Source organism: Oratosquilla oratoria, chromosome 4 (genome assembly GCF_046742065.1).
Source record: "Oratosquilla oratoria isolate Oo_2021 chromosome 4, ASM4674206v1, whole genome shotgun sequence".
Classification (NCBI taxonomy): domain Eukaryota; kingdom Metazoa; phylum Arthropoda; class Malacostraca; order Stomatopoda; family Squillidae; genus Oratosquilla; species Oratosquilla oratoria.
This window is the reverse complement of record NC_134780.1, coordinates 75,034,869-75,058,057: the sequence shown is the minus strand read 5'-3', so window position 1 is coordinate 75,058,057 and position 23,189 is coordinate 75,034,869. Positions and strand designations below refer to the sequence as shown.

Below are 23,189 nucleotides of genomic sequence, written 5' to 3'. Positions count from 1 at the left end.
TTCCCTGCCGCCAATCGATTTCATTCAGTATGGGGAATCCCTCTTCGTACGGAGAGGATTAAAATTGTCACGTTTCTACGGTTGTCTTATTATTCATTGTATATGTATTGAACGTGGATATTGTGACGATATAATGGTATTGTCGCAGTTCAAGTGTTAATATTACACGTAAGCAACATTAACATATTGCGCGATTTTGTCCTAATCTGAATCGATTGGCCTGGCGTGAGCTATACTGAACACTTTCCCCATTTAAAAGGTGTTACAAGTGTAATCTGCTTACCATCAGATGGCTAGTCATCTGCAGGCTATAGGACTAAAAAAAATCGTATTTATTAACCCTGGGTTTAGATTGTACAGCGTATATCTAAGAATCCTGTTCTACAGCAAAATAACTTGTATAATTCACAATTGGGGAACCACTAAACACTCTTTATTAATATCATAGAAACGTTATTGGCACCCCTACGGATCAATATATTGCGTTTGTAAGATTCTTCACCCAAAGATAGATATAATGGTTTTCTTCTACTATATCTGTTTTTGTTTGTCCATAAAACTCTCCTTTATCATTATTATTACCCAATTTCTTTGGTGCGATATATATATATATATATATATATATATATATATATCAGCAAAGACATAAATGATTTACGAGGGATTCCAAAGGATGAGAAAAACAATGGAAGGAACACAAAGAAGTATTATTGATGTAACCAATTAGAGGAGTATAAGTTACTGGTTCTATTTGTCATCCACATTGTATTTATTTGTTAATTTATAACTTTGACTTGTCAGCCATTGTCTTCTTTATTGTGACAGGAGTATTTAACTGTATTCTATTTCCATTTTCTATTTACGAGTTTATTCCTGGAACACTGCCATTTTCATATGATTCTATTATTATTAAAGCTCTATGGAAAATTACTAAATTTGTCGGGTAATTAAACAAAACGTTTCAAGTATTTAGATTTTTCTAAATTTACTACGTGAGAAAGTATAACGCGTTCAATATTATTTTTATTACAGCAACCAAGACTATTCAAATTAGGAGTTATTTGAGTTGGCCACTCGTTCTTTTTATTAGCCTAAAATTTTATTTTCTTTCATCGGTGTAGTGACTGCAATATTTCTATACAATAATTTAGAGACTTTATTTGCACATCTACGGACCCGAGTCACAAAACATGATTATATAATTGGAGAATAATCTGCTCCCAACGAACACTGCATACCACAGTTAAATTCTCTTTTCCTTCATTATTTCTATTTTGATACCCCCTTGTTTTTTTGTCACCTTTATGACTTCACCCCCGGTATGATATAATTCTCAAGGTTATAAGAGTTGGTTATTTGATATTCTAACAGAGAAATACAATAGTCTAATTTTTATATAATATTGTTATCACAACTAACACCACAGTCGGACGAAAGAAAAAGTTGCGTAAGCGGAACTATATATTTCGATTGCTACCTGCAATCCTCTTCAGTAGTACAAAGTGGCAGGGAGGAGGCTATCTTAAGTAGCAACCTCTTACAAAAGAAAGGGAACATGAGAAAATAAAGAACATCACTGCCCCAACCCTAGTTGACCTGAGGCTGACACGAGGTTTGTCATTTCTAACGTACCGTACTTTCATGCAAACATAATCGTACAAAGACATGTTTGTAACTGCATCATTCAATATGCATTTTATATCAAGGTTTTTATATATTATCATGCACTTAATAACTTACAGTGGTATTATATTAGCGAAGTAAATTGTACTTTGAAAGTGTGAGCGTTGTATACGTGTTTTTATATAAATTCTACTTTCGTATATCAACCAATTTCGTACTGAGCTGAATTCGGTAATTTTGTTCATTTTCGAAGGCAAGGTTTGAAATCACAGTGAGCTTTTCACTTGAGATAACTATGAGCAGTCTTGCGTTATTCTGCAAAAGCAAATATATCATCTGCTTCACCAAGAATGTGGGATTGATATTGAGTCTTATATTCATTAATGAGCGACACTGTCACCTTCAATCTGGCTACCATGAAGAAAAGATAAATAAATAGATAAATTAAAAAGACGTCATCTGAAGTAAAATGGTCCGTCGTCGAAGAGGGACCCGGTGGGATAGAATTCTGTTTGTACAGGGGGACCCGATGGGATAGAATTTTGTTTGTACAGGCAGACATGATACTAAAATAATTTCGTTTTCTTTTGGCCATCGTGAGATCCAGAGAGAGGGTGATTATCACACACTCACACGCACACACATATACACACGCGCGCGCACACACACACAGTAGGATGGAAAATATACTCCGGACCAACTACACAAACGAATCTAATCAATTTTAAGAGTTGAAGTAGAGACGGGATACCTTAAGCACAGCTCCAGTCCAACTTGGTAACACACACACACATAACCTTCTTTATATGCCGACCTAGATTCGCCAGCCGATACCTATGACGGGGGGATCAGCTCTCCCCAAGCACAAAAATCGATTATTGTAACAGCGGAATGATTCATACTTCGCCAAGGAGAGGAAACGCCTCTCAGGCTTTTGAGTCGACCGGATCTCACTCTCTTCCGTTCCGGGTGGAATTTTACCCTCAATTCTTACTGCCGCCAGGCGATTTTATTCACATCTCCGTAGCACACACACATACCCAATGGCATTAAGTCGAAATAACATGAGCTATTAACATGAAGTTAAAGTTTGCTCAAACGAATTACCATGTTATTGAACTCGAGCCCTGATAACACGGAATTCCAGGCCTTGGAAGTGCTGGGTTCGCTCTTTCATTTCAGTACAGTACGATATTACCCTAGGTTTACATTTTTATTGATCAATCTATTTATTTCATTTTTAACATAATAGGAGTTGCTTGAATACATGCCTTGGCTGACTACTACCTTTATCATGCACACATACAGTATACACACACGCACACATGTATATGTAGAAAAAACCACTGGGAAATAAGAACTTCTCCAAGTGCTACTAAGCGGGGGTGACGTAACGTCATGGACCAAACGTCCGTATATGTAAACATCGGCTCTACCTGATTGTGAAGCATCTTGTGTGTACTTCCCATGTTCCTAGCTTGTCTTTTACTTTATGTATATATATATATCCACCTTTGTCTCTGTAACTGTGTATTCCTTGATAATGTCTTAAATAGACGAAAACGTTCGGACTAAGCTTCTTATTTCCCAGTGGTTTTTTCTGCATATTATTTTCACGTGTGCCTTGTGAATTACTGCAAAACCTTGGTATATGTATGTATGTATATGTATGTATATATATATGTATATATATATATATATATATATATATATATATATATATATATATATATTATCCATCTGGACAGATGAAGAAAGGAGGGTGGTAAAGAAACACACAAGTCAGCACAGTATACAAAATTCCATGTGGTGATTGCCAACGAGCCTACTATGAAGAAACAAGGGGACTGGGGTAAGAGTGACACAGCACAAATCAGATTTAAGACATCACAGAACATCAAATACTATAGTAGTACACGCAGAGGAGTATGGACATCTACCAGACTGGAATAACATAAAAAACAATCCACACAAGATTAATAAGGAAGACTGTATAAATAATAGAAAAGGTTTATCAGCTGGTCTAAAACAGGGGGGGAATTGGCGGTACACGACTGGCCACGAGAAAATGAGGAGGCGGGACATGGAGCGGACCAATCGTCCTGGATATCAATCGTCAGCGGACCAATCTTCCGAGGATCAATCGTTAGCGGACCGATCGTCCACCATCATTAACTAGCACACGCCCTCCGGACGATATATAGTCTTGGAACCCCTTGTACTTTGTAGTCTCTCTGGAGGTGTAAAAGCCGAAACGTTAGAGGAATAAACTCATCTCTGTCTTGTGTTTCTTTACCATCCTCCATTCTTCATATATATATATATATATATATATATATATATATATATATATATATATATATATATATATATATATATATATATATATATATATATACATATATAATCGATTGTTGGAGCACGGCCCAATTCACACACCAATTCGATGGGGATCCTGATTTATTTCTCTATTTATCTTTGAGTTTGACATAAAATAGCTTGACGAGTGCTTCCAGTTTTACTCACTTTTTGTTTAACCCTCGCTCATTTTGAATCTGGGGGCTGCCTCTCCAACGCACCAGAAGCCAGGAGTCCCCAGTAAGCTTCCAGTCCCATACGATTCCGAGTCCAGACAACCAGACAAGTTGTCCTCCATCTCGTTATGTGTGTCTTCTGTGGAGCGTCCCAGAATGTTCAAACTTCGAAAGAAACTTCTCGAGCACCTCCTTCCCGATGAGACCACGTCGAAGACAACATCCTGAAGTCCCTCCCACACCTTCTGGAGGTATAGAGAAGTCTGGAACTACCAATTTCCGCCACAATAACACGGATCCAGTGAGTCTCCTCCTACAACCAACAACCGTGCCAACACAAGAACATAAGAATAAAGGAGACTAAAAGAGACCATGAGGCCTACACTAGGCAGTTCCATGTCCATTACCACCTGCCATCCCCATCCATAAAGTTGTCTAACTGTTTGTTAAAACAACTGATAGTTTCTGCGCTCATTGCTAGATGGTTATCTGTTTCATTCGTTGATCACCAATTCTTGCACCAATTCTTGCCTATTTCCTTTGTGCCCCAGCCTTTCTTCGTTGAAGGACGTTCCCTACAAATAACCGTTTACTTTCAACTCAAGTGCACATTAAGATCAAACCACTGTTTTTCTTTCAAGATGGATTCCTTGGGTTGATCAATCTATGAACTAATCAATCTATGAACTAATCAATATGAACTAATCAATCTATGAACTAATCTCCACACTCTGATGACAAAAGTCGACTCATATTTCATCCTGGGCGTTGTCAGACGATTTTATTCAGCTGATGAAAACTTCATCCAACATCAAATTCATTCTGATAGACTTCTACTTGATTTGCTTAATTTTGTTTGATACGCGTTTAGTATTCTTCAACCAACACCGATATTTTGCGTTTAGCAGTGATAAAAGTAAATAAATAAATTCGATATATATATTTTAATTACTAGTGCCAAATCACTCGCTTCTTTTCAGAGTGGGTGCCAGGCTATTTCATTTAGTCACGTGGCACCCCTTACTAACGAAAGGTTTGTAGAATATTTTGTCCTTCCATACAAGGTAACACATTTTATTTTTATTCTGGCTTCCGCCAAGCTATTTCATTCATTATCGTGGCACTCCCTGAAAGACTGAGATGATATATTTCTTTTAATCCTGCAACGTTCAGCCATGTAAAATCTTGAAATCCGCCGATAACTCGTCCTCTTTTGTTTACATAAGTTTGCAGACGTGACGCAATGCGCGTTTCTTCGTTATTACTTCGTGGTTACATAAAAAGGTTTTCCCCCCGAAGTCACCTCGAAGTAGGTGGACACATACAGATCAATGGAATAACTAAGCACAAACGAAAGGGCAACTGCGTATGAAGTGATCATTTACACGCACACACACACACACACAATGGCGCAATTGGTAGAGTTCCCGCCTGCCGCTATGGCGGCCCGGGTTCGAATCCCGCCCAGGGCTGAAATAATTTCAGTGTCGCTGCGCTGCAAGTTGTTACTCCAACTCTGGTGTGCAAGGAGTTGGGTGTGTGTGTGCGTGTAAAGTCACAACATTACCCATAGATCGTTCATATATGAGCTCTCTTCCGGGAGGGAAATACCTGTCGATCCATGACTGTAGTGAAACACACCCCCTCTCTCTCTCTCGCACACACACACACACACACACATATGGAATATATATATATATATATATATATATATATATATATATATATATATATATATATGAGAGAGAGAGAGAGCGTCGGAATTGATATACCTTGGTACTTCAAATATACACCAACTTTCCTCCAGATCATAACAACCCTACCATTACAGTAGTGACCGCCAAGGGAAAAACATGATCTAAAAAGAGTGATTCAAACACCAACTTTCCTCCAGATCACTACAGCCCTACCGTTATAGTAGTTATCGCCAAGGGATAAACATTATCTAAAAAGAGTGATTCAAACACATAAATAAGTAATGCTTAACTTTCAGTGCGCTCAGACGAGATCACAACCGTCACCTTTGCCCTACGTGGTCATACTACCACGATAAGTAGATAATGGACTACCGTAGATCTCATGTCTTAGTCGTGGAAAGTAACACTGAAAAGTGATACTGCAAAATAAATATTATTAAATAAATGATAAATAATAATATAAATATATTCTACCCCACATCCATAACTTTCCCTTCCCTGGTTTCGCGAAAGTCGTTTCACTATTGACCGCTGTTTCCCATAAAACGTCGTTCCCGCGCTTCCCTACTTCGTTTCTGGTGAAAGTCGTGCCACTATCAACCGACCTTTTCCGCAAGTTATCGTCCCGCGTAGCCTTTACCGTCATCAAGTCATCAGCATTCCACTCTTGCCCGTCACCGACCTCCACGGCCTTGCCTCTCTTACATATTCTCTCAACCGGTAAAATCAGTCCTGGACTCCTTACATAAGAACATTTTCTTTCCTTAAACTAACATGCAAATGTTTGTGAGCTAGCCTGGAAGAGGAGATAAGTCGACACAATATACTACCAACTTTGAAACCAAGCTTGATCGATGACGATAAAACAACAGGACGGAACGAACGTAACTTCTGTCCTACATTACTATTTGGTAAAAAATAATAGAGCAAATGTATGAAATTTTCTCCTTGTGAGTATCTTTATTATACGAAAGTGTACCCATTGGATGGTAGGGTGCGTCTCATTATTATTGTTGTTATTATTAGAAGACGAGTCAGGGGGAAACGAGAAGAGTGGTTCACCATGGAAGATATAACGGATGAGAGAGCATCGAGGTTGTACAGTTTATGTTCTCACTTCCGGAATTTTTGAAGAGGTAAGCAGACGTGGTGGCTTTGGTCACGTTGATCAGCCTGCCTATCGGGTAATCGCTGACGACAGGATTCATAGGAAGGCTGAGACCACAGGCGAGAGGTGGCGGGCAGGCATCTTGCAACGTAAGAACAACGTCAGCTGTGCACATGCAGTGGTGATGCCTCTCGGAGGTAGCGAGGGGCGCATGAAGAACGATGAGCGTGACTTTCCTACAGACATAGGTATGAAAACATTTTAAAACAAGCTGAATAAAAACACGTTAAATAATATTAAATATAATAAACAAGATCCCAGTACCTCGGAGGTGGAATACTAGGTGAACATAATATAGTATAAATTACAGATATAAAAGGCAGTCGAGCTTCACTAGGTTAGGTTAGAGTAAGTTACGTTCGCGTAAGACATCGGCTGGAATGTTGTGGTAACATTATTTTATTAAATAAAAGAACAAACATGTTGATGGGAGTCCATGAATAGTATTGACATCAAAATATTCTAAATCTCATATATATATTATATGAGAGAGAGAGAGAGAGAAAGAGAGAGGGGGGACAGTGGAGGTGAAATATGAGAGAGGGAAGAGAGAGGCAATTGACCTGAGCTCAGGCAGACGGGGTCGCGCGAAGCGATGCAAAACAAATTAGGTCCCTGAAGGCAGGCGGCGCGGCGCGGTGAGGCGATGTTGCAACATTTCCTGGAGCACTTTTAGGGTGAACAAGTGATGCGTCCTAGGGCACTTCTAGAACGCGTAAGGTATAGCATCCTAGATCTCTTCTTGGAGTAAGTGATTCTACATTTCTGCCGACAAGTTGTTTCTACTCATCAGTACTACGGTACAAAAGCACCCAGGAGCAATACCTGTATGTCTTCAGATCGTAAATTTAAAACATGGCCGAGTATATTACGACATCGTAGACCTATTCGTATTGCAAATGTACGACGCATAGAAACACGCTTGTTGTAGCTTCGTCTAAGACGCAGAACACTGTATTATTTATAAGTGAATTAAATTGAACACAGACTGTTGAAATGTGTTGCTGGGCAGGGCAGTATTGTAGTGTGGTTATGGTCCAAAGAAGGTTGAAGTGCTCTACAACTGGATAATTTCTGAGACGATAAGGGGAAATTAAGGGAGTAGACGTTGTTGCAGTCGCGCCGCGCCGCGCCTTGCGGTCACTCGAACCTGATGCACGGTGTACCAAGGGAATTCCTACCGATCGTGCGTACTAATCTCACTATGCGAGGATACATTCTACATATCTAAAACTGTCGCCAAACTATGTTTATTCATTTCAGAGGATAATGTATGGAAGAATGGTAAATTCCTTCGGCACGGTGGACTTGTTTTCGACGGTTTTCTTTTCAAAGTTAAAAATTCCTGGATCGCACTTCCGATAACAGTCCTCAAAGACTCCTCAGAACGCCAGCCGAGGCGACCCTCAACCTACGACCGTGGTAACCAGCCACGGCAATAAGCTTCCCAGTAAACAGCAGCTCATAGGACGGTGTTCGATCTGTTGACCACGTGACCCGGGGCCCGCGCGCTACCACTGTACTACCCAGGATATTATATCAATGTTTTTCAACTATTTGTATTAATTCCACAAATCAATGAAATAGGGTGACATCACCCTTTCTAAAGATGAACACAACTACAGAAAAGATTATACCACAGGCTATTAAACCGACTAGTACTGTCCACAGTAAAAACAAGTACATATCTACAGGTATAGGCAAGAGACTGATACGTGTGTAATCCCATCACCACTGAAAAAACACACACACGACTCAACCATGTCGTTTGCCGATGGTCCATTACTTTTATATTGGATGCCGCCAGGCGATTTTATTTGCTCCTAGGACGCCCCTTTGGCAGTGAAAGAGTTATAGCCTTCATAGATAAACCTTTTCCCTTTTGGGTCTGACTCCCGTCAGGTCTACGAACGCCGAGCGAGCAAATGGGTTAATGCGTGTCCAAGCATGACTACAAACACCACCGAACGTTGACTGGACTGTGCAGTATGCCGAACTGCCTTGTGGCACAATGGTAATAATTTATGTATCTATTATATCTATTTGTTGGACATCTGTTTCGGCTTTTTGTCGACAGTTTAGTTGTTCCATCTACGCGCAGTGACAGACATCACGGCCACTTTATGAGTTTTGTGAGGCCTTAGGCTAGGTTTGATTAGGTTGGGTTAAATTATATTGCAATAGATTAGGGTGGGTTACATTAGGATAAAACATGTATATATTGGCTGGAATTTACAAAATAATCGTGATACTGATCAAAGATGGCGCTTTGTTTACATGGCGACCCCAAGTGACAGTCATTTTCAGTCTAATCTAAATTCCACGCGATAACGACTTCTAAAGCAAGACTGACACTTATTTTAATCCCTGCGGACCAGAATTACGCAACATTTCTCTATGATGGGATACTTATCTTTATTCTAAAATAAGAGTACTGATCACTTCTAATTTGTACAATCCGTCCTCTCTCTTACTACGGCCACGAAGGTCGCAGTGGTTCTGTATTCGAATATCAGATGTTTTTATTGCGTGCGTTCTATCTTGCGCATTCCAGATTATCTCCTATATCACCGATGCAGCGATGTTTACAAAACTTGGGTAGGAAGAGGGTGACATTATGTGTCAAAATGTAATATACAAGTGCAGTCACTCAGACCTGATTTTGTTGACAATATGTTGTTACTATCGTGAGATAACTAATGCATACAGAGAAATATAAGTCATGCTCAATAATAAAAAAGTACAGACGCTAAGCGACATTGACCACCGTACAGAAGGAACTGACCAATTCCCCCGACGACATTCATGATTCACATCGAAGGAAATGTTTACATAGGTCTGCTGCATTATGGGTAAGTTTTCAGTGTCTGGGAGAGTGCCATTTGACACTTGAGACATTCTTAACATGATTAATTTTACTTTAGTTAACTAATCTTTCATAATTCGAGTGTTCCGTTATATTTTTCTACAAATAAGGATAGTATTAAACTAAGCAGTTATTTTATATAGTGCATTCGTCTATATGTTAAAATGTATGTTTGTAAGGACTTTAGTGACACGCTGCATTACTGGTGACTCCACAGTAAAGACAATTTGTCACATTTAACTTCTATCCCTCCTTTACCACCTCTTCTGTGTGGTATTGTTCATCAGGATAGAAGCGTTGGTTATTGTCGATAAGATAATGCATAAAGCCACATCACTACTTGAAGATTGGTCTATATATATTGAGCTTAAGATCTTATACCCGAGGGTTATAGTTTCATGTGATCTACTCGTAAAGTCATGGTGCAGTCTCATAGCTGTCTGAATTATCACATGACCTTAATTTGTCACTTTGGGCCATTGTTTTTACTTTCTGAATATATTTTCACATTATTCAAACAATTATACGTGTTAGATATAATTAGTGTGGTAGATATCCTAGATGTTTTTGAAGCCAAATACAATGTGTTCTACTTTGCTGAAAACTGGATGAACTTCAACTTTATTTTCTGCAACATAGTCAATGCATATATACGATAATATGTGAATATTCAGTAGAACAGTTATTTATTGATGTTCGACCGTATAAACACTTGATGGTGGGTAGTTTCTATACCTGGAAAAAATAGAAAATTGTCATAATTTGAAGTTGTCGTGAAGCACAATCAGTGTCTTTTGTTTATTTTTGCTACAGAGATAATCAACGGCGCTTTTTTTATTGTGATATAAACATCCTATTTAATACTGTTACATGATAACAAAACGCCAAATAACGTATCCATGCAGCTCAACAGACACTTGTGCACTTTGACGCATGCGTGTTAAAGAATCCAATTTTTGCTCAAACGGACGCCGAACGCCCTTACAATCAACTGCGCGTACGTGCAGTAATGTAAAAAAAAAAAATTCTGTTGGAGACGCGTTCTTTTATTTCTTCATTCTATAACATTCTACTTTTTCTTCTGCATCCGACTTCATAATGGATCGAAAGCTGTTTTTGTCGGTCGACTTTGTTGACGTAAGTCGTAGAAGCGACGGTTTTCCCTGCATGCGGATTGCTCTTCACTCGATGCCCGTCCCTGCACGTAGCACACAGTCTTAAGTGGACACACTTTTCGTCTTTAGTTACAAAACGCGCGTGCACGCACACACAAACACAACAGAGCCACAGAGACATGACCTTCATAATGTAGTTCTTATTTTGTGTATTACAATTGTGGAAATACAATTTTGAATAAATTTCGGTAAACACAAATGGATTATTTATTTTTACTGTACTTTGGGATGATCTGAGATGGGACGGTCATCGTACCCATTTGTATGTGTAAATGTGTGTGTGTATATCTATATGTATGCATGTATAAAAATGAAGGAGACTGCAAGAGAGCATAAGGCCTAAACTAGGCAGTTCCATATCTTTTACCACCTATCATCCCCTTCTATGAATTTATCTAATCTCTTAACCCAACAAATAGTTTCTGTGCTTACTATATGGTTACGAAACCTATTTCATTCGTCAACCACTTGGTAAACCAGGTTTTGCCTATTTCCTTCTTACATCTAAATTGCCCAATATAAATACATTACTGCGAGTTCTGCTCTGTTGTCTTAATATGATGACATTGTCTGCATGTATATTTGTGTGTATGCATGCATGTATGTATGTATGTATTTATCCGTGTTAAAGCCCCAGTTACACATACACTACTCAATTGTGTTCGTTTGAGTAGAAACGACTTTGTTTATTTTTTTCGACTTTCCAAATGTTGTATCACCTTTGCGTCGTATGTCGAGAAGCTGAATGACGACATAAGAAGTTAAATCTATGCGAATATTAGACACTTTGTTGAATTACCTTTAGTGAAATCTAGAAGTCGTCTAGAAGCGTTTGGCGAGAATCGTGATAGTATGTCTGGGGCTTAAGAGGGGAGTGTCTGAATCAATGCATTTAAATTCTTTGGAAAAGAAAACACATAAAGGATTCCTCGGTGCATCTGCTCTGCCCCAATTATTTGTATTTTACTAGTCGCATGGGAACATTATGACAGTATTCTTATCCCACACTAGAGGCGACAGGTAAATAAAAATTGTCCTGGGAATAGCAAAAATAATATATACGAAATGCGGTAGAAAGGGAGTATAATGTAAGCTACCAAGTTTGGTTTAGAAGTATTTTATGTGGAGATTTGTTTGAGAACATAATTGGTGCCACTAGTCTTGTAATGTGCTGAGTGCATACTAAGCAGCCATTACCACAGTACTTGTTTTACACTCAATTAGACTCGAATATTTTACGTTTAAGGAGTAAATAGGTAAGAACTGGTTTGCTATCAGATTGGTTAATGAATGGAATAAACTTAGTATTCATGTAGTGAGTGCCAAAACAATTGGTTATTCTAAGAGAGGATTAGATAAATTTATGGGTAGGAATGATAGATGGTAAGGGACATGGAACTGCCTAGTGTAGCCCTTGTGATCTCTTCCAGTCTCCTCCATTCTCATGTTCTTGCGAAAATGTTTGAAATGTGTTTGAAATGTTTGTCTTTGCAGTTAGTGTAGAACTTAGTGTGATGAGCTCCAGAACAGACGCAATACCCCCACTGTCGACCAATTATGAGCAAAACCAAAGGTTTTGTGAACCACGAGCTGATTATTATCCCATAAAACATAACTCGATCATGATTAGCTTAATTCGTGAACATCAACTACGGGTATATGGGAATGCGGCACGCTTCTCTAATGTTAATTCCATTAACAAAAGGCAACACTTGGTGGAGACGAGTGGATCGTCCACAAAACTCATGGCTAGGGTAAACTGACCAAATGGCATGGCTGGTCTGAGAGCTTGTTCAGAGAAACGGGGATGTGCGTCATCAACGTGAGTGAATTAACGCTTCCAATTTATAACGATGATGATGATGATGATTATTATTACGCAGTCCCTTGTTGGGCTTCGTCTCTGCCTTGAGAATACTGGTCAAATCCCACAGATCTGTCCACCGGCGACTTTTTATTTTCCCCCATGAAAAACTACGAGAGATTAAGTGCTTCATTGGACTTGTACTGACAGACTGACCCTCGCCCGATCTCCAACAGTCCACGTGTCCGATAACGTCAAAACGTGGGACTCTGGAACAAGTTTTCGTTCTTGACCTTCACCTTACGAAGAGGCTCCACTTAGCCAAGAGTCCTCGAACTAAAAAAATTAAATTGGAATTACTGGTCTTCTCCATGAAGACAAAGAACAGCAATACATAAATATGAGACACTCGAGAAAACAGGTTGAGAATCTCCGTTACAAATTACATAAATCTGTCTAACACTAGAATACTAGTAGTTTTCAAAGGTCTCCATTTCGCTGTGATGCACAGAAAGGAGCTAACTTATACAATAGTTGTATTGAGAAGCCAGCTAACGCTCGAAAGGACAGTGAGAAGATTCAGGGAGAAGCGAAGTGAGGACAAAAAACAATGATAAAGGTAAATAAAATAAAACAGATAAATAAATCGATCAGTAAATAGGCAGATATAGATAAATAAGTTATAATCAATATAGATAAATGAATAAATTATTATCAATATAGATAAATGAATAAATTATTATCAATATAGATAAATGAATAAATTATTATCAATATAGATAAATGAATAAATTATCATCCATATAGACAAATGAATACATATAGATAATTGAATAAACATATGTAGACAAACTAATAAATAGACATACTAACAGACGAATAAATAAATAATAAAATGAAAATGGGAAGGATGTAGGCTAGGAGACATTGGGACTGAACACGATTCTTTTTCATATAAAATCAAGTCACGACCACTTAAGTAACACGTATGCTTTCTAAGGAATAAAATGAACGAAAATGGCTACTACTCTTGCACCACCAATATCCTTCACACTGGAACTTCGTTAAAACAACCGAACAAAGATCCATAAAGTTCAGTCTAATTTGTGAAAACAAGTACACTTGTATACGTTCATAAGATTATTATGAATCACAGTAGATTTACTACCAAGACAATGACGTATGTTCATATTAGTCTTTAGGTGTGGCTTAGGAGCCAGGGAGGTGACAGACAGACAGAAAGACAGATACAGACACACAAACACACACTCACACATGCAAAGATTGCAGTAGAGACAAGCAGCGTCCTGTTTGGTGTTATCGGTCAATAGCAGCATTCATCATTTCATAAGCGGCTTGATGGATAATCCTCAAGTGTTGCATAACAAGCAGCGTGTCTCCCTAACCCAAGAACTTCAAGGAAAGACAGTAGAGAGAGAGAGAAAGAGAACAGAAAAAAAAGAGAGCAAAAGTGGTCTCCTTATGCGCACGACAACGATGACCGTGATACCGAGTGGAGGCAATAGAGTTGTATTGCGCAGCACATATTCGTGAAGAATCAGCCTTATGTACCTTAGTCGGCTTTGTTGCCGTGTCTAGATGGAGTCTGGAGGCCGAGTTTTTAAATCTTATTTTTCTATTTAGTCACATAAAAGAATGACACGTGAATCTAATCCGTAGGGGTGTCGCTAGTGCCTAAAAATAGAATGGAGGAAGAGGGTGAGGGTGCTAAAGTGACTTGAAGACGGGTGATGGGGGGGATGTTTCTCTTTGATGTACGTCTCGCAGGGCCATAACTAGCAGGTAGCGTCTCTGGCTCCTTGGAGAAGATAGAACCCATAAATAAACCAAATTACCGATTCCTTGAATATTCATCATCACGAACTGAGAGCAACGCGGCCTCAGCTTTAACGGAATACCTGTACGGGAAATGAAGATGATTGTGCATTCTCGCGTTGGGGTCTTGAAATCTATAACCCTGGTCTTCTTGATAGAAGCGCTGGTAAACTAAAATCCAAAGTGTAACGAAGTGTATTCTTGGGAAAAATGTGGCTTCATGCTTGGTTGTGTAATAATTGGGTTAGCCTACGCGGTGTCAGGTTACGATAGATACAATCGGGTTAGTGTTGGGTTAGGTTTGCTGACAATACTGAAAATAACATATACAAAAAATACAGTTGGATATTTCCATTCCTTAAACCCCTGCCAGTATCATTCGCACGAAAGTAAACGCTTTACATTTTACTGTTTACCAAACGACCAACGTCTAGGCACTATTATCCCACATAGTGTACCTCCTTTCGTGCGTTTCGGCTTCGAGTGTTATCTATACTCGTGCACGCGCTACATTCCGGACCCGCACCTCTTCCGATGGCAAGCACGCACACACTGGCAAAACGACGCGACAGAATCAAAAGCGATCACAGAGCATTCGATTTGAGATGAAAATCGCCAAAGAATAAATATGATAAAATAAAACATGTAGAGATGGGGGCAGTCCTATGAATTAGCCCTTACTGTGCTAGTATCTTGGGCAATTTACAAGAACAAATATTTGGTAGAGAGGTTAGTAGGGTGGTATAACTGTGTCCCAGCTTGGCTTCATTTATAACTGCGGAGACTCGGACCTAACTCATTACATACCAAAACAAAAAAGTTTATTTTTGTTGCTCTTTTGTTGTCAATCATTTAATGTCATTTCGACGGGGAGTATTTTCAAAGGTAAAAAATGAAATGTTAAAAAAACACCTGTTTGTGCTTTTTAAGATTTAGCTAAATAGCCCACTAAAATTTTACTATCATCGAAGTTGACACCTTTGCCCTGTGTGATCGGAATGGCACGTCAAATATTAGACACCTGACGCTCCCCCCACCATGCCACGCTACAAGACACAAGAAACTTGTACCCATCAAATTATTCAAATTAGTCTAATCCTAAAATTAGCACAAAATGTATATTGGCAGTGTATCGCTGTTAATTCAATAAACAAATTATCATCATTTATTATATTACACTACTTGGGTATATAGTAAGTCCCGCGATATGCTGTTACGAAAACAAATACAACGCGCTACCTGGAACAAGGATCAGCTGGTGGTAAATTTGTAAGATTATTCCGAGCTCCAACAAAGGTTATCATATCTAGCCCCTCGCAAGGCGCATTACGAATGAAATGTTAGCAACAGTAGCATATAAATATGTGTGTGTGTTCCTACTGTATTACCACTCAGACATGTACAGGCAGACATAGCGCATGCAGTAAATCACCGAAATACACTCATGTTTGTTACGACTTGTTGACAAGTTACACGACTGTTCTAATTAAAGGCAATTAACTAAAATAAAAAAAAGTGAAATACTATTTTGCTGCAGGTTCCTAATCTACGGTTTTTAATCAGTATATGCAGTTAAATTGCAGAATTGTGCAATCTACAATGGTACGTGACAATTTAAAGTCTAGATTCTAGACTTTCAATTGTCACAATCTGAAACGATGTCGGATGCAAAAATAAATAAATAAATAAATAAATAAACAGAAATATCAATTGAGAGCATGTAAAACTGCAGTTAATGGTATCAACAAAGAATAAATTCATATCTTAATCAACAAAATAAAGAAGTAAATAATTATAAAGACAGACCGTTGCTATCCCAGCCATGTCGAAAGAGAATCCCACTTGTGAATAAATCCTGTGTCTGCCTATGCACAGCGAGGCTCTCAGTTCCATTATGAATATGTATATAACCGGTCGCATAATGAAGTACGTTACCAACCAGTTCCTTAATATGCTGCCCATATACGATCATTATTATTGACACAATATGTTAACTAAATATTACATGGTTCTTCACGATCAATATTACTTAAACAAAACACTATTGTCTCCTTTATGTGGTTCTTCAAAAATATCCACGGTTTGTTCCCCAAACTCTTTGCGTGCTACACAAGGCAAAATGAATTGCCAATACTCTCTTGTCCATCCAAGATAAGGTAATTTGAACTTTTGGTGCGATATTATTGATTTTGCAAGTCTCTTTACTTGGTGGTATTCCAACTAATCATATGTGACATGTGATCGACTCAGAGCTGTAAGTGTTGAATAAACAAGAGTATGACTTATGACAGGCTAAAATTTGGTATGCGGAACGAATGGAGTTCAGTATTAGTACATTTAAAGATTGGTATGTGTATGGTTTTATATACCATCGTCTATGAATCGCATAAATGTATGACATACACAAATAGCGACTAAAGTATTTAGTACATTATCTACAACGGATTCAGATCATATCCTCCCGTGACTAACAGCCAACATTGTCTGTCTCATTAACTGATGTGTACACTGTTCACTCATAAAAACATATATAGAATAAAAATAGAAACAAACAAACAAATCAAATATTAAAACACTCGTAAACAAACTAGTTGATAGACATTTCAACAGATTATGTTTCTACGACCGAGTGTTCTTCGCGCAGCATCACATAAGAATACTTCTAAACAACAACGTCTGGAGACGGTGCCATCTCTGTCCTTTGGGAAACATCAGGACGATGTCATTCTTCCAAGAAACTATTCAACGCGAACAACGAAATGCGCACTTTGGTGCGGCAAAGTATGTCTATGCATATACATATCTAACTCATAAAATGCGTCGAGTGTCAGCTCAGGTAATCCAAACCACTTCATTTCTGCTGAGTTGCCTTTTAGCGAAACGTTCGTGCGTACGACAAGAGAAACGCATCGAATCTAGGTCAGTACAATGTCTCCACAAGTAAGCACAGGGAAGCTTACTGTGAGCATTCGTGCGTGCGTGTGTGTGTGTAATAATGATATACGGTTTATTGGGTATAGCAGCATTACTGCTGAAAATATACAGCATAAGGAATTATAAAACTATAACAGTGAAAAGATGTTACAAGCATTAAAAACAAAACAGTAAGCTAAGGAATAGTCGTGTTGTACAACATTGTTATTCTTGTTATATTTACCTAGTTGTATTATACGGGAAGGGAGCTATGTTCGTGGTGACCCGTCTTTGTATCTTTCAGCATCAATTTTTTTCTTGAAATCTTGAATAGTGTTTGCACACACTGCGTGCGTGTGTGTGTGAGTGTGTATTTGTATTTCCCTAGTTGTATTATACGGGAAGGAGAGCTATGCTCGTAGTGCCCCGTCTTTATATCTCTCAGCATCTAGTTTTTTTTAGATTCTTGTATGGTTTTTGCACACACTATTGTTTCGTCCAATTTGTTCCAGACATCCACCACTCTGTGTGGAAAACTTTTTTTTTTTAGATCTCTTCTATAACTATCATTTTTTAATTTCTTTTCATGTCCTCTTATTTTTTTCATTCCACTTTTAATAAGTCTTGTCTGTCAAGGACTTCCATGCTTTTTCATGATTCTGTAAATGGCCAATAGATATCTTTCTCTTCTTTGTGTGTGTGTGTGTATTCACCTCGGATCTGCTGCAGTCTGTCGAGACAGCCAGACACCATCCTACGGCAGTGAGCTCAGAGCTCATTATTTGCCGATCTCTGGGTAGGTCTGAGACCACTCACACACCACACACCGGGACAGCAAGGTCACAACTTGACTAACGTCCCGTACCTACTCACTGCTAGGTGAACAGGGGTTCCACGTGAAAGGAGACAAACCCAACTTATCTCCGCCCGGCCGGGGAATCGAACCCCGGTTCTCTGGCTTGTGAGGCCAGTGCTTTACCAATCCGCCACCGAGTGTGTGTGTGCGTGTGTGCCAGGAGGCGCGTAGCTGCGGCCGAAGCCGTCACCTTTGCTCTATTATGATCTTTGAGGACGGGTGGGGCAGCTAAAACTTGTCACTGCTGCAGATAGCGCTGAAACAATTGGTTGTTTTGAGAGAAGAATAGATAACTTTATGGAGAGGGATGACAGACAGTAAGGGACATGGAGCTGCTTAGTGTAGGCCTTATGGTCTCTGGTATTCTCCTCCATTCTTATGTTCCTATACCATAAATCGGAGAGAAGTGTGGGATTCGAACCCACACCTAAGCGAACGCGAAACCTGCATGCTACCGATTACGCCACCATACTAACATGTGATTTTTTTTTACGGGCCCACCGACGTCGGAAAACCCAAACCCAAAATACAATAAAAACAGGCGAAATTCTTTTCTTTTTTCAATTTTCGCTGAACTGCCGACGAGCGTTGGTATGACGGAAAAAAAAAAAACTGGGCCTACTGTTTGTACAAAACATGCTCATCGGCTTGGCCATTGAGAAAGTATTAAAAAAAAAAAAAAAAAAAAAAAAAAAAAAAAACTCAATGTCTGGGCTTACTCTCAATACTGAATATATCATACTACACTATAAACATTATTATTGTTTATGTTGGTCAGTCTTTGTTGTACATTGTTATTTTTATTGATAAACACCACTTTTCCAAACTTACTAATGGATGTCTTACTACAGTATATCGATCATTTATATTTTTATTTCTGATTTTGCCGGTTGAGTCCAAAAGATCAACTTTCATATACAGCGTCTGTATATAATGCGATATAAATCTCAGGGCATATCCTAGCCTGGTCAGGAATTAGTTTTGCATCAAGGTCAAAGTCACAACTCGTGTTAGCTTTAGAACCTAAGGAGTTTCAAGTTACGTCTTCCCTAACATATACTACAATAATAATAATAATAATAATAATAATAATAATAATAATAATGATAATAATAATAACAGGGAAATTAGAGATCAGACTCGGCAACCGTACATTCAGGATGAAATAGGGGGAAGAAGAGCAAGGTGGGCTGGACACGGCGTACGAAAGGAGGCAGACTACCAAAGAAGGTGATGGAAGGAGGAGTAGAGGGCAGACTACCAGTAGGGAGACCCAAGTACAGATGGATGAATGGAGTAAAGAAGGACGTGGAGAGGGTGGCACCAAGAGAGGACTGGAAAGAATTGGCAGAGGATAGAACCATCTGGAGAGGCATAGTGAAAGCGGTGAAGGGCCGTCCGGCCTGACAATCAACAGAGTAAGAGTAAGAGAGTAAGTAATAATAATAATAATAATGATAATAATAATTATAATAATAGGAACTAGAAAGCTAATTTACAACTTGGCTAAAAATTACAGAAAGAAATCAGCACCACCATCATATGCTGTTATAGATGAAAATGGAGAAGAGCTACTAAAAGACGCCGAGAAAATTGACAGTAGATGGAAAAACTACTTCGAAAACTTGTTGAATATACCAAATAACGTAGAACAAAATGAGCCAGAGCACAATGTAGAGGAACTCTTAGAATCGGACGAAGATCCAATTACTGTTGAAGAGATAAAATCATCCTTAAATCGAACGAAAAATGGCAAAGCAGCAGAAGACATGATTCCATCTGAGATTTTAAAAAACATCGGGGAAGATGGAATTCTATGAGTAAAGGACACTCTTGAACAAATGCTGAGATGAAGGAAGAGTACCTAAAGATTGGAATAGATCAATAATATGCCCTATATATAAAAACAAAGTAGACAAAATTAACTGTAAAAATTACAGAGGAATAGCCTTAATACCACATATAGCAAAACTTTATGAAAGAATATTAGAAAAGAGATTAAGGGGGACAGTAGAGGACAGCTTCGGCGAATGGCAATATGGTTTTAGACCTGGAAGATCTACCATCGATCTAATTTTTGCCCTAAAAATGCTTTCTGAGAAAAACTGGGAATGGAATAGAAAAACTTACTTAGCTTTCGTCGACCTGGAAAAGGCATTCGATCGGGTTCCCAGAAAGATCTTGTGGTGCATCTTGGATAAAGAAGAGTATAGCATTCCTCCCAAACTCAAAAGGGCAATAAAAAAACACGTACATAAACGATGCATGCCGCGTTAAGACGACCCAGCAGGGAAATGGGGGAATGGTTTAGCATAACTTCAGGAGTAAAACAAGAAGTGTGTTTTCCCCAGTCTTATTCATCATTTTCATGGACTATTGTGGAAAGCTAATGGCGAGAAGAGCGGAAGGAGAAATATTTGGCTACGCAGGCGATCTGGCATTGATAGCAGAAAATGAAGAAGTGTTACAGAGGTTCATTTTAGTTTGGAATGAAGAATTATCAGCCAAAGGTACGAACATTAATAAGGGAAAAATAGAGGTTATGTTGCTGGGTAGAAATCAAGAAGACATGCATGTGAGATTAGGAAATACAATTTTGAACCAAACAAATCTGTTTAGATATTTAGGAGTAGTTTTCGGCACAGAAAATGACACCTTGATTGAGATAAATAACAGGATCACGAAATTTAATGCGACTCTCTACTTACTATACCCACTCATTAAAGAGTGCCACGTGCCAAGGAAAGTAAAGACCATCTTGTATACGAGTATACTACGACATATACTTCCATATGGGCACGAGGCTTGGTCGTTTACCACCAAAGTTGGAAGTAAAATTCAAGCAACAGAAATGAAAGTTTTAAGATTAATAAAGAATGTCACCAGAAGAGACAGAATCCGGAATGTTTCCATCAGACAAGAATTAGGAGTGGAAAATATCCTTAAATTCATTGAGAAAGGACAGCTACGATGATTTGGTCATAAGAAAAAATATGAACATCAACAGATATCCAAGAAAATATTATGAGTGAAGAACTGAAGGAACAAGACCAGTAGGAAGACTCAGAGTGAGGTGGAGGGACAACATTAGTAGAGCAGTGGAAGCCAGGGGAGAGAATCTTGAAGACATCGAAAACCAGCATCTTTATGAAGACAGGATCAGATGGAGGGGCTACATATGGCATAACGACTGACAAGCTTTAATGCTTAACAGGAGACTGGTGGTAATAATAATAATAATAATAATAATAATAATAATAATAATAATAATAATAATAATAATAATAATAATAATAATAATAATAATAATAATAATAATAATAATAATATAGATAGAAAACACAGATGTATTTATTTCTTGAGCCACTCTCAGACAATGTTTTATCTATGTATATTTTTGTTCTAGATACGAAGTAGAAGCTCGAACCGGTCGAGGCATAGACGTGGTAAAGAGTCCTATGATCTGCAGCGGCGGCGCCAGGAATTTTTAGTTGGGGAGGCTAAGGGGGGGCTGAGCAAATTTTTTTGGGGGGGCTAATAGTAATATGATAATACACATATATTATCCTCATTTCAGAAGGGGAGGGGGTTAATGGTTAGGCTAGCACTGATGGCTGACAAATCTTTAGCCCTGGCAATTAAAAATTCCACTTAATAAAATTATTTCAATGAGTGTTTTAAATTTTCAATTGGCTCATTTCAGTTGGGAGGGCTAATGGGGGGACTGGCCACTTTTTTTGGGGGGCTAAAGCCCCCACCCTGGCGCCGCCACTGATGATTTGGCTCACAAGGTGATTAGAGACAACTACGAGTGCTGATAAAGTTATCGTTCGGGGCATGGAGCGTTACATTGTAACGGAATGCCCCTAGAACTCAATCAACAAGTAACAAGTAACAACAAAAGAGGGAGTGTATAATATTAAAGTGATCAGCATTCTTTTCTTCGTGGAGATTATTAGCCAATCACAAGAGAATGCTACACGACTGGTTGGTAAAGGAGTTACTAAAGTTCATAAAACAGTCTGCATTCGATATATACCAAGGCCATCGGAGACGCATTGCATACGGTGTGTGCTATTTTCATTGTTCCTTCATGTTTTGTTTTTCTAATTCTCACAAAGACTGTTCTTACGTTCATCTCCCACGCCTCCACGCCCACAAGTTGGCGCAGACAGGTATTATAAATCACCTCTGAGAAGCTGGATCGATCGGCCAGTCCAGAAGTCGCCAGGACTCTCAGGTTCTCCCAAGACTATCTGGTTGCAGAGGTCAACTTTATTATTCGAACATATGAAGTTTCTTTATCATATAAATCAGTATGGGACACGTATAATCTCGTGCTGGTTCTTCAATTTTTTTTTCAAATAAATCAAGAGCCAACAAGCGATTATGTGTACTAAACGGTCTCACATTAAGTGATGGTTTCTTCTTATATACGTCAGTATCTTCTTTGCCGAACTTTCTATAACAAAATACAAAGCATTTGTTCACTCCCAACTCTTTATATCCACAGTGATTTATTTATGTTTATGGTTGCTTAAGAGTAACAAATCCGATAATATCTCCAGTTAAAGATGTAGACACCGACTGCATTGTCAGACTATATCTTGTTCGCCTGGTCCTTTCGAAATGTTTAGTGTGGCTGTCATTAGGTAATTTTATTCTGATGAAAGGAATCAAAACAGGCATCAAAAGGTTCAATGTATTTCGGCCGACT

The 23,189-nt window shown here is 38.6% G+C and overlaps 1 protein-coding gene across 1 annotated transcript in view; it reads right to left on the bottom strand.

The window, feature by feature from the left end:
- Nucleotides 1-23,189, bottom strand: part of kri (uracil phosphoribosyltransferase krishah) — a 113,730-nt gene that overhangs the window by 30,322 nt on the left and 60,219 nt on the right. The window lies entirely within an intron of this gene.